This window comes from Rhinatrema bivittatum, chromosome 4, assembly GCF_901001135.1.
Source record: "Rhinatrema bivittatum chromosome 4, aRhiBiv1.1, whole genome shotgun sequence".
In the NCBI taxonomy this organism is placed as follows: domain Eukaryota; kingdom Metazoa; phylum Chordata; class Amphibia; order Gymnophiona; family Rhinatrematidae; genus Rhinatrema; species Rhinatrema bivittatum.
The window spans coordinates 246,617,044-246,630,765 of record NC_042618.1 but is presented as its reverse complement, the minus strand read 5'-3'; the positions used below and the strand labels follow the sequence as shown (position 1 = coordinate 246,630,765).

General features: G+C 43.7%; 1 protein-coding gene across 1 annotated transcript in view; it reads right to left on the bottom strand.

The window, feature by feature from the left end:
* Positions 1-12,415, bottom strand: part of FAR2 (fatty acyl-CoA reductase 2) — a 633,073-nt gene extending 620,658 nt beyond the window's left edge. The window contains 1 exon segment of the mRNA XM_029599995.1: positions 12,245-12,415. The gene's annotated coding sequence lies outside the window, so the exon portion shown is untranslated.
* Between the last annotated feature and the right edge of the window lie 1,307 nt (positions 12,416-13,722).

The following is a 13,722-nucleotide window of genomic DNA, read 5'->3' as shown; positions in this document are numbered from 1 at the left end:
AGAATCACAGAAATACCACTCAGAATAAACGAGTAGCTTTTTTAAACCAGGGCAGTTAAAATCACTTTTGGATAGTAGGGTAGCTTTGAATCCTGCCTCCCCCCCTCCATTAATCCTTCTAACCCCTTCTGGTGGACTTGAAATAGGGCATCTCTACTTTGTAATCTGCTATTAGTTGATTATTTTTTATTCTTGTTATTACTTGGATTATGCTCTTATTTGATCTGTGACAGTTTGTTGCTTTGTGAAATATAATTGAAAACATATAAAGAAAGTTAAAGAGAAAAAAAAAGAAGAAACAAGTGGCATTTTGACCACCTTGCCTTTTGCTGTTCAGATATCTACTTTAAATAGGTCCAAAAAGTTTACTATTCAGTCAATAAATTATCCAGAGAAAAACTGCCATAAATTACTCGCCGACTGTGAACCAATATCTGAAAAAAAAAAAGAAGTATGAATTACAGTTTGTGACTTACAGGGTCAATTTACCAAAGGGCTAACAAATTTCAGATCAAAAGTCAGGAGTCTCCAATTTACCAGAAAAAAAAGCCAAATACATAGTTTGCCTCTCGTCTAGGCAATCTGATTAAATGGAACATAAGAACATAAGAACATGCCATACTGGGTCAGACCAAGGGTCCATCAAGCCCAGCATCCTGTTTCCAACAGTGGCCAATCCAGGCCATAAGAACCTGGCAAGTACCCAAAAACTAAGTCTATTCCATGTTACCATTGCTAATGGCAGTGGCTATTCTCTAAGTCAACTTAACTAATACAGGTAATGGACTTCTCCTCCAAGAACTTATCCAGTCCTTTTTTAAACACAGCTACACTAACTGCACTAACCACATCCTCTGGCAACAAATTCCAGTTTAATTGTGCGTTGAGTAAAAAAGAACTTTCTCTGATTAGTTTTAAATGTGCCACATGCTAACTTCATGGAGTGTCCCCTAGTCTTTCTATTATCCGAAAGAGTAAATAACCGATTCACATCTACCCGTTCTAGATCTCTCATGATTTTAAACACCTCTATCATATCCCCCCTCAGTCGTCTCTTCTCCAAGCTGAAAAGTCCTAACCTCTTTAGTCTTTCCTCATAGGGGAGCTGTTCCATTCCCCTTGCCATTTTGGTAGCCCTTCTCTGTACCTTCTCCATCGCAATTATATCTTTTTTGAGATGCGCCGACCAGAATTGTACACAGTATTCAAGGTGCGGTCTCACCATGGAGCGATACAGAGGCATTATGACATTTTCCGTTTTATTCAAGACATTAACAGCATTCTCCAGAAATGCCTTTTCTCCGCAATTTAACTGTGATGTTTCATGTCTTTTGTTTTGATTTTAAAAATTAGCATTGAAAAAAAAAAAAAAACTAGCGGCAACAAATTCTAATGCAGAAATAACGCCTCTGAATATGGCATCCATTAGCAGTTTCACCCGTAACCTGGGTTAAAGGCTCTCAACCTTACTTGCAATTTCTGTGGAGAAGGTATTAATTGCTATTGAATTCTATGCTCACTGGAGATAATTGTTTAATAAATAATAATAAACCTGGGGTAAAATTAGAGAAACATTCTTCATTTTTGTTGGTTCAAATGGCGGCCTTACAAGATAGCATGCTGAACATTGTACATAGGCTATGCAAGCTGTGCCACAAGAAAAAGAGTGGACGTATAAGTAAAAACGTCAATAAAAGTAATATAAACAAAATCTCATGTCTCTTTTAGAGAAAAGAGAGGCTTATACAACACAATACTGATTAGTCAAACTATTTTGATAATACTGAATAAATTGGACAATTGAGAGTTTCAATATTTCTAATGTCAGTGCTTTGTTCCATTGAAACCATATAATAAAATAAGGAAAGTAAAATCCAATCACAGCATTAAATGAAAAGAATTATTACAGGTGCCTTGAAATAATTTGTTGGTTTAGAAAGATGTCACAAACATCTTTTTAAAAGAAGACTACCAACAGATTTTTTGAAATAACATTACTATAAGTGAATGCTATATTAACTTGTCAAAGGAGTCTGTGATTTCAGAGACAGCACTGAGAAATTACTACTTACCTGATAATTTCTTTTTCTTTAGGACAGTCAGATGAATCCAGAAAAAGTAGGTTATGCACTTCAACCAGCAGATGGAGACAGAGCAAACTGACGTCACAGTATATATACATCCCTGCAGTGACATCAGACTGCCAGTATTTTCTGCAAAAGCAACCTAGCAAAAAACTTGATTAAAAACAGAAAACCATTTCAATAGCCAACAGGAAACACTGAGCTCAGGCAACAATGTAACAACACTAGTCTAGGGATTGGAGTAACCCTGTAACAAGTAGGCACACAGGAGGATCATTACACAATCATTTGGCAGCCAAGGAAGGGAAACTGGATTCACTGACTGTCCTCAGGACAAGGAAATTATCAGATAAGAAGCAATTTCTCATTTCTTAGCGTCCAGTCAGATGAATCCAGAACAAGTGGAATGTACCCAAGCTACTCCCAAATAGGGCAGGAGGTTGCCCGTGGTCCAATCAAAACCACGCGTGCAAAGGCCATGTCCTCCCAGGTCTGCACATCCAGACAATAATACCTGGAAAAGGTGGGTAAGGAGGACCACATCGCAGCTTAGCAAATGTCGACAGCAGATAACAATCTAACTTCTGCCCATGACACTGCCTGAGCCCTAGTGAAATGATCCCTAACCTGACTAGGTAAAATATGCAGCCGTGACTACCTCCTTAATTCAGCAAACTATTGTAGCCAGCGAGGCTGGCTCTGTCTAGTACTGCCGTTAAGCACAAATAGGCGATCCGATTTCCACAAAGGCTCAGTAACCTCTAGATACCTGGCAAAATGTCTTTTGTCATCCAAGGGTCACAATAGGCGATACTCCTCTACATCTTTCTCTCTGTCCAAAGATGGCAAGGAGATGGACTATTCAAGTGAAACTCAGTGACCACCTTTGGTAAAAAGGAAGGAACAGTTAGCAGGTGTACTGCCTCTTGAGTTACCTGGAGAAATGGCTCCCGGCAAGACAAGGCCTGCAGTTTGGAAACCCTACACACAGAACAAATTGCCTCAAGGAAAACCGTTTTCAAGGTCAGCAACCGCAAGGACAGCGTACATAGCGGTCTAAACATAGTGCCTGCTAAAAACTCCAAAATCAAATTAAGACTCCATAGGGTCACTGAAAACCCCAAAGGAGGCCGAAGATGTTTCACTCCTTTCAAAAAACAGGCCACATCAGGATAAGCCAACAAGGATCCACCATTTACTGACCCCTGAAACAGGTGAGAACCGCTATTTACATCTTTAAGGAATTAAGGGCCAAGCCTTTATTCAAGCCATCCTGCAAAAATTCCAAAATGAGTGGAATCTTGACCAAGGAAGGAAAAGTACTTCAATCCGCACACCAGGCCTCAAACACTCTCCAAGCCTGCAAATAGGCCAAGGAAGTGGAGAACGGTCTAGCTCTTAGCATGATGGAAATCATTGCCGCAGAGTATCCACATTTCAGCAAGTGAGCCCTTTTAAGGGCCATACCGTAAGACATAATCAAGTCACATCTTCGTGAAGAACAGGTCCCTGCTGCAACAGGTTCCTGCACGCTGGAAGTCGAAGAGGCGAATCCATCAGGAGCCTCCGCAGATCTGCATACCACAGACTCCTGGGCCAATCTAGGGCAACCAAGAGCACTATCCCTCTGTGGCGTTTGATCCTTCGAATCAATCTGCCCAACATAGGCCACAGAGGAAAGGCATATAGCAATCTGTCTTCCAGCCACTCTTGCACTAGGGGATCGATCCCCAATGACTTCAGACCTCTACTGCAGCTGAAGAATCGCAGAACTTTCGCATTGTGCAAAGTCTCCAACAGATCTAGGAATGGAAACTCCAGTGATTCTGAATCAACTGAAATGCCTCATCTGATAATGCCCACTCTCCTGGGTTCAGACTCTCCCTGCTGAGAAAGTCTGCTCTTACATTGTCTTTGCCTGCAATGTGCGATGCTGAGATCATCTAGAGATTTATTTCTGCCCATTCTATAAGCTGATCTATTTCCTGCGATACTTGTTGGCTCTTGGTACCTCTTTGCCGATTGATGTAAGCCACAGTCATTGCACTGTCTGACATTATTAGGACCAACTGACCCTACAGCCTGTCGCCGAACCATAAACATGACAACTGGACCACCCTGGCTTCCAGCCGATTGATGTTCTAGACAGCCTCTTATGCAATCCAGCACTTTTGCACTGTCAGCTCCTGACAATGACCTCCCCAACCAAGGAGACTCACATCTGTCATCAGTACTAACCAGTCCGGTGGGGGTTAGGGAAACTCCTTTCTGAAGATGATCCATCTGCAGCCACCACTGCAGATGGGAAGAGACCTCCAATGGCAGGTGAAGCTGAAATGACTAGTCCTGAGACTGCGGGTTCCACCGAGACAGTAGGGAGCTCTGAAGAGGATGCATATGCGCCCTTACCCACAGTACCACTTCCAGGGTCGCCACCATTAAGTCAAGTACCTGCAGGTAAGTCCATACTGTCGAGTGCAGAGTGTTCAACAACAAACGGAGTTGAGCTAGAACTTCTGAATTCGAGCTTCCAGCAGGAACACCTTGCTGTTTCATATCGAACCAAACCCTGAGGTATTACAGTGACTGAGTAGGCTTAAGATTGCTCTTGGCTAGGTTCACCATCAAGACGAGCTCCTGCAACAGGGAAATCACCTTGTGAATCACAAGGTGGCTCTCTTCCAGCAATTTGACTTGAATAAGCTAGTCATTCAAATACAGGTATACTAGGATTCCATCCTTTCTCAACTCTGCCGCAACTACTATCATTACCTTGGAAAAGGATCTGGGGAATGTGGCCAGACCAAAGGCAGCGCCCGAAACTGAAAGTGGCATCCCAGAACTGTGAACCACAGAAAGCACTGATGTTCTACTCAGATGGGAATGTGAAGATACGCTTCAGACAGATCCAGGGAGGTCAGAAATTCCCCCTACTACACGGCCATTATCACTGAGCACAAGGTTTCCATGCGAAAATGTTTCACGCGCAGATGACAGTTGACACCTTTGAGGTCCAGAATGGGACAAGAGGATCCCTCCTTCTTTGGCACAATGAAATAAATGGAATATCGCCCCATATTTTCTTGAGATGTGGGTACTGGGATCACAGCCCTCAGACTGAGAAGCCTTGCCAATGTACTCTCCACTGCCTGCTTCTTCTGCAGGGAGTAACAGGGAGACTCCATGAACACGTCCTGAGGAACACTGCAAAACTCCATTGTATATCCTTCTCATATCACTTCCAGGATCCACTGATCCGATGTGATTTCGACCCACCTCTGATAAAAGAGAGAGAGGCGTCCCCCATCTCCTGTTCCCAGAGGTGGGTCAACAAACCTTCATTGGGAGGCTCGGGAGGTCTGGGTCTAAAGGTCTGAGACCTACTGAAAGGTCAAGTCCTCTGAAAAGTCACTCCTCTATAGGGACGAAAATGCCTGGATCCTCTAGTATGACCTCTCATGTTAAAGGAGCACTGTGCCTGCTTCTTATCCTCCGGCAAATGAGAACCGGGGGTTCACCCCACTAACTGGCCAATTTCTTCAACTCGCTCCCAATTAAAAGTGAGCCATTAAAAGGGCAGTTTGGTAAGGTTAGCCTTGAAGGTCGCATCAGACAACCAATTTCTCAACCATAACTGATGCCTGGCCGCTACTATAGAAGCCACCCCTCTGGCTGATGTGCGGACCAAATCACAGCCTACATCTGCCAAGAAGGCAGCAGCTGATTCCATAACTGGCCTGGAGATTACCCCAGAATCATCAACCTCCTGGGAGAGAAGCAAACAAGAGCGAGCCACTAAGGAACAAGAAAAAGCAATCTGCAAGGTCATTGCCACTATTTCAAATTCTTTCTTAAGGATAGATTCTGTCTTTTTATCGAGCATGCTTCAGGGCCGCTCCTCCTTCCACGGAAATAGTGGTTTGCTTGGAAACTGCACACACAAGAGCATCTTTCATAAAAGGTAAGCGCTCTCTTACCACTGGATCCAGAGGGTACAGGCCTTCCAAAACCCAGCCCCCTTTGAAATTAGCCTCTGGAGCACCCCACTCAAGATCAATCATTTCTTAAATGGCCTCCATCACAGGGAAAAAACAAGAGGCTTTATTCAAGGAAACCAAAATGGGATTTCTCTTCGGCTCAGACCCGGAATCTTCCCCAAGAACCGACAGCATTTCCAAGGTCTGGGAGACCAGAGCTGGCAGTTCATCTTTATGAAAAACCCGTAGCATAGTTCTTTATGGTTCTAATCCTGGAAGAATTTCACCATCCTCAAGAGAGTCAGGATCGGCGTCACCATCTGTGCTATCTGGATCTTTTTCAGGAGGTCCCACTGCCGCTCTAGAAATAATCCAACTCTTAACAGAAGGTCCAGACAAGGTTCCTACCTGCGCCTCTGCTCTGGGAGCATTGGATGGGGTTGAAGACTGCCCTGAAGAAAAAATTGCAACCCCTGGAAAAAGTAAAAGTATTCAAACCTGGAGGCACCTGAGGCATACTCACTGAGCTACCGTCCTCCCCTGAGGAACCAGTTAGGGGAGATCCAAATTCAGGTGCCCCACCTGAGCCGTCCTTATACAGACCTATATTCGGCTGGGAAGAACCAGGTTTTGTGAAATCAAAGGAAGATAGTTCTCCCTGAGCCACCAAACAGTGCTGGCATCCAACATTTAGGTGACCCACACCTAGATGCCTAACTAGGCATCCAAGACTTAGGTGTCCCAAAGGTAAGCACCCCAAAAAAGAACACAGTACAACTTGTGCACACAGGTAAGCGTGTGGTCACTACAGTGCCACTTAACTGGGATGCACAGAGTATAAGGCCCGACTGTGCGTACAAAAGCTGGGTGCACAACCTGGACACACAGCTAGACGCACACGCCGAACCAACAATACTGCAGCGGGCAGCCTGTGAAAGAGTGCAAAATGCCATTGCAGCCTACCACGCGACATGCAACAAAAAAGCCTCAAACCAGAGCCTAGCCTAAGGAGGCTGCTCAACCCACCAGGCTGCCCATGTCCCTCAACCTCCCACAGAGCAGGATATCGTAATGGCGCATCGAGCATGGAGACCGGGGAGAAGGAGAAAGCCCTACACAACAAAAGCCTCCTTTTAAGTCTCAGTTTATATATATATATTTTTTTCTTTTTTCTTTTTTTAACTTACCGGAGCTCAGCCTTACCTGCCTGAGAAAAGAGACGGTCTCCGGCTGCAGGGGAAAAGGGCATATGCCGTCACCGCCACGCTTGATTTCTTGCACCCACTGCCTTTCAGATGCTTAATTAGCTAAGTCCACACCGGTTGAAACCAGCTACCAAGGCACTCATCTGAGGGACAACAGAAATCACCTCAGGAATTCTCAACTGTGGGAGGGACCATTTGGTATCACTGCTGGAGAGCGGGGTGAATTTATTTCCTTAATTCTCCTTTCTCAAAATGAAGCAATCCCCAGTAAGGAGATGCATGTCCATCATCTACTGGAGATGGAGAATACTGGCAGGCTGATGTCACTGCAGGTGTATATATAAACTGTGATGTCGGTTTGCTCCGTCTACATCTGCTGGTAGAGGTGCATAACCCACTTGTTCTGGATTCATCTGACTAGACGCTAAGAAACTGTTTTGTTTTGTTTTTAATATTTCATAATGTTATAATAGACCAGTATTTCTGTTTTAGTGTTAATGTTATTTTATGTCTTTTCTTCTGGTGGTTCTTATGTATGTAAAATTGTAATCCACATTGGATGTATTCCATGGAATTTGAGGAATATAGGTTTATCAAATAAATAAATAAATAGAAATTCTGTCTCCACTGCATATTTCCTATGCACAGCATAAACACATAGCTTAAGTTTGCAGGCAGAGGAGGCCTCTTCTTCAATTCCAAACTTTAACAGGTAAAAAGAAGTAAACAGAGTATGAGTGTTGATAAACTGAAGAAAACAGCAGCCTAAGCAGTCTGAATCACTGCAAATAAAGGGGTATATTTACTAAGCTAAGGCTATAATGCACGTTTATGTCTCTGAAATAAAAAAAATAATAATAATTTACATAAGTCTCAACCAGACTGTATGTTTTATGGTGCTTGTTATTAATCGATTGCATGTATTTATTATGATTGTTATATTGCAACTCATTCTGGGTATTTGTTTCAATAGGCCAGGTAAAATATTTAAATAAATAAATAAATAAATAAATAAATAAATAAATAAATACAATTATACCTCATCTAATTGCTGTGTGCTGTTTCATGACTGATAGTAACCTACAACCTCCAAAGTCTCAATTTTTCCCCAAGGCCAAAACAGCTATTAGTACTGTACGTAGGATAGCCAACTTGATCCAGATTCTCAGAACAGGCTGATCGAGCCCTGATTTTACCTTGAGGCATGCATGGATTTGTTTTTCTTAGGGACTGCAATACGGCAGTGGTATTCATGCCCAGCTCTTGAGGGCTGCCAACAGGTCACGCTTTTAGGATGTCCCTAATGAGATAAATTTGCATGCACATTGCCTCCATTGTAAGCAAATCTATCTCATGCATATTCATTTGGAATAACCTGAAAATGCAATCTATTGGTGGCCCTTAAAAGCTAGGAGTGAATACCGCTGCAACAGGGGAATAAGAACTACAAGTCGTTGCATGGCATGGGGTAAAACCATGAAACAACGGAGCCAGCTGGCAGCAATAACTGTAGAATAACAGCCCGATTTTAAACGGGCCACGTACGTTAAAAAAACGGGGGTTATGCGCATGGCTGGGCCTTGCACGCACATTTTGGAATGGGCCCAGCTATGCGCCGAAATGCCAGGCCCTGCAAAAGGGGAGGGCCAGGACAGTGCCATTAGCCACTGTCCCGGGAAAGCGCGCGCCGGCAGCCAGCTGGCATGCAGAGATTACTTCTGCTCCCGGGCAGCAGTAGGTATTAAAATAAAAAAATTATGGATAGGTGGGGTTATGTTAGGGGTTGGGGAGGAGAGGGGAAGAGGTAGGAAGGGTAGGATTAGGGATAGGAAAGTTCCTTCTCAAGTCTGTTCCTTAATTGGGGCGGATTGGGAGGGAATTGGGGGAGGCCTGATTATGTCGCCGCACGTATTTTGCTAAAATCCCCACCTTCCCCTGCACACGCGAGTAGGGGGCTGCCCGCACATGCACGCGCGGATTTTAAAATTGACACGCATGCGCGCAAGGCCACCGGATTTTATAACCGCGCACACATGGATGTGCATGTGTGGGTCTTAAAATCGACCCCTAAGTGACAGAGGGAATGTCCCAGATCTTCTCCTGAATCATAACCTAATCCTGTAGCCACTAAATATTGTAAACATTACAACTTCTCCTCCCCAAAATGTAAGACATTCCTAGACAGGGTAGATTTTAATGGGAGGCAAAAGGGATGGGGAAAGGTAATAGCATGCAAACATGTATCTATGTCTAAAATACAAGCTTCAACATTACAAATACATCTATCTGTCCTCTGCATTCTATTACAAGCTTTATCATATCAATATGGTCCATTCAGAAATCAAATCCTCCCAGTTGTGTCAAGGATTCTCATACCATACTATTAGTAAACCGATGGCCTGAAAATCTTACTGTAACCACTCTAAAGCAAAATAATATTGCATACAACATATTTTCCTAAACTAGGTGCACCAGGAATGAAGCTCGAAATGTTTTTCTTTGGCGTTTCAGTTCTCAATTCTAATTTCCATTTTTTTTTAAATGCTTGTTATTTGCTATTAATAACTTTCTGTTGAGAAGGCATAACCAGTGAAAAAAAATATCTTTGCAAATAACATAAGCAACATCAAAAGCAGCAGAGTTTACTTGGATAAATAGTGTTCTCCTGTCCTTGTCATATGCATTACAGCCTAGTCACTAGACTAACCGCTGCAGCAGTTCAACCTGCCCCAGCTGTCCTACCAGGAAGAGGCATTGGCGAGCTGGACAGAATAGAACAGAGGCAGGAAATGGGTGAGCTGCATTAAACAAGGTCAGGGGGCCACAGTTTTGACCACCTCTGCATTAGACAGATGTTTACTAGATGACAGAATTAGAAGAACTTACTATGATAAATAATTTCACATTACATTACATACAAGGATTCAACTGAATTTAATTGTCAGGAACTTAAAAATATAAAGACTGATGCATCCAAATTTAGGAATATTCTCATATTTCTTGCAAGTTGAAACAGCAGTATCACAAGTTTTAAATTAATAAAGGACCTTTTTTTGGAAATCAGATATTTCTTCCCTCTCTGTTTTGGAGATTTATAAGCAGAAAACAAACCTCACAGGATTTTAGTTGATATCCTGGTTGTCTAATGTGATCATTTTTTTTTACAATGCTAGTGTGAGGTGTTCTGTAATTCTCTCCTCTCACATTACAGTATACGGAAAAGATAAGTGCTTCTATTACCCAAGGATAAAATCAAACTTGCATTACGGCTATCATGTATGGGGCAGGCTAGAAAAAGAAAGCTGCAATAGTTTGAAACTTGGCCTTTTAGAAGGTCATCATGAAGCCCGAAAATTACTATTTACTTCAAAGATTTTTATTATATAACTTCTCTTATGCTACTGGAGGAAAACAGACATTCCATAAAAACAATCTTTATTTTGATGTATCAGATAACCCCATGCTTATTTCTGCAGGTGATAAATGTCCTAAAAGTGGATTTTTCCTTCTCCTGCCCTTTGCCCTCCAGCAAAGAAGCTGTGAAGTAGAGCATGAAACTCTGCTCATAGCATCACACTCATCATCATCATCCATGTGTTTGCACTTCACCATGAACTCTCAAGGAGCAGCAAAAGACACAAAAAAATAATCCATGGGCAACCAGCAACATCTCCTTCCTGAGCACATTATTAATGCAATAAGTAAGAGCCGTCATCACTGCCCAGTGCCCACCCCAATTACCAACTGGTTGTGAGTCCTGCTGCCGCTATTTTTAACATCATCAACTATAAAATACTCCCAAAATCTGACATACTCATGCTGCAGGAAAAAAAACTGCGCTGCTTTATCAGGGTTTTAAAAAAATGACTAATAGTTTAAATTCGTCTTTTGCAAGCATTTACTTAAGGTCTGATGTGCCCTTAATAATATATTAAAATCAAAGAAAAAAAAAAACACTCCACCAAAGTCCTTGAAATGTCCACTTTTCAGATCTGAATGTTTTGGTAATTCCCCGAGAAAATTGCATGCATCTTTGATCTTTCCCCACCCATCGGTGTCATGCTCTCGCTGTCAACTGATCGGAACTGTTGCAAATCGCCCCGTTTCCTTCCCGAGACTCGCCCAGGACTGAACGCCCTCTTTCTCCGCCGGCACAGTGTACACACTGCTCTCTTTCTAGACTTCTCTAGCACAATCTTTCCCTTCTTCTGCTTCATTTTTGTGTTTGTTTTTAGTCTGTGCGCTCAGCTGGAACAGCAAAAACGACTCTCTCACTCCGCATCCCGAAGAAACAGGTTGCAAGAAGAGATGCTTTTCATCAACCCTCCAATCCTCCCTTTCCAAACTACCCCCTCCCCCCAAAAAAAAGGCCATGCCCTTTAGTCTCACTCCCCTTTCAAGCATTCTATTCACTTCCACTTTCATTCGTAAAATATTATCTCCCCAGTCCCCAGCGTCACTCAGCTCCGTTTAAAGATAACATACACAACTGCTAATGGCAGAAATAAAAAATGTAAGCCGGCGTTTATTTTTTTTCACACCCTTTCCGTCTCTTCCAGAATCACTTTTTTAAAAATGTACTTCAATATAGCCAACAGTCATTCCAGGCCCGTAGAGAAATTAGTCACCGTCTTCTGCTGAGTTTCCCACTGTGCTCAGACTGACTTGGAAAAAAAAAACCCCCAAAAAAACCCGTCTAAAAAGCTCCCGGGCAGCCCGAAAAATTATTTGACAGCGGCGCGCGCCTCGTGCCGAACGCGCCCTGCCCCTGCCTCCTCTGTCGCCTTCTCCGGGGGCAGCAGCACATCGCCAGCCAGGACTCCTCGCTCTTTCCTTTCCCACCCGTGTACTTTTCAGTCTGGCATCCGAACCCCCCCCCCCCCCCACGGCCACGCTACCGAACGAGAGGAAGCGGTGACCAATTCAGAATTCAGAAGTACCTCTTTTCTTTTTTTCTTATTTAAATCTCTCTTCTTACCTTGATCATGAATCTCTTGCAGGCTCCCGCGGTGAGGGGGTTGGGGTGAAGGGGCAGGCTGCCTGGTTTAGGATTTCTCCCTCCCCCTTGCTTTGGACGGAACTCTCGAAGAAGGGGAGAGCAGAGAGAGAGAGAGATAAACCCAGCCCGGAGACACACACATAAAACCAACAGAAGCCGAAGTCACTGCTGTTTTGCAAGCAACGCCTCCCTTCCCCCCCACCCAGTGTTTCTCACTGTACCGCTATGGTCTCATCTCTAGAAGCTTAAAAAAAAACAAAAAAAAAACTCCAGTGGAAAAACAGTTTATCCTCTCCAGGCAATATATTTCTTTTACAATCAACATTCTTTTGCCGGATTTTTTCAAGAGGTTGGTTTCTGACTCAATTTTCTTTTATTTAGCAAAGTTCACGGTGCTGCATTGAGACGAGGGGGAGGGGCTGCTTTGCAGAATCTAAGTAAAAAGCAGTAAGGAAGGAGGAGCTGTCCTGGAAGCTGTATTCTAGAAGTAATAACAGAGTGCGGACTGTAAAGATATTTTCCCTGCAATCATAAAGTGTCACACCTTCCTTTTGTTGTTTTCCAAAGCTGAGCAAGAAAGAGTAAAAGAGGATAGCATACAATGAAAGCACTTTAGTTTACTATCACTAAATTAAATCTGTTGAAATTGATCTAGAGTGCAGACCCAACAGCCAGGACAGCATTTCACAGAATGAATTGGGGATGGCACAACCTGATGTGCAACCTGTGAATTTGCACAGGTCAGCATCATGGGGGGTAGTAACATCAAAGTGATGGAGGAGCCAGCGACTGCAGGTTCAAAACTGACAGGATTCCCCCAGTCAACTGAAGAAGTTGGGGAGCAGCTGGAAGAAACTGCTGCCCTGGGGATGGAAGTGTTCTCCAAGTACCGTCAGCTAACATTATTGTGGAGCAGTGGTAACTAGAGATGTGAATCGTGTCCTCGATCGTCTTAACGATCGATTTCGGCTGGGAGGGGGAGGGAATCGTATTGTTGCTGTTTGGGGGGGGGGTAAAATATCGTGATAAATCGTTAAAATCGTTAAAACCCGCTAAAATCGTTAAAACCCGCTAAAACCCACCCCGACCCTTTAAATTAAATCCCCCACCCTCCCGAACCCCCCCCCCCCAAATGACTTAAATAACCTGGGTGTCCAGCGGCGGTCCAGAACGGCAGCGGTCCGGAACGGGCTCCTGCTATTGAATCTTGTTGTCTTCAGCCGGCGCCATTTTCCAAAATGGCGCCGAAAAATGGCGGCGGCCATAGACCAACAGGATTCAACGGCAGGAGGTCCTTCCGGACCCCCGCTGGACTTTTGGCAAGTCTTGTGGGGGTCAGGAGGCCCCCCCCAAGCTGGCCAAAAGTTCCTGGAGGTCCAGCGGGGGTCAGGGAGCGATTTCCCGCCGCGAATCGTTTTCCGTACGGAAAATGGCGCCGGCCATACGCCTCGCTGAAC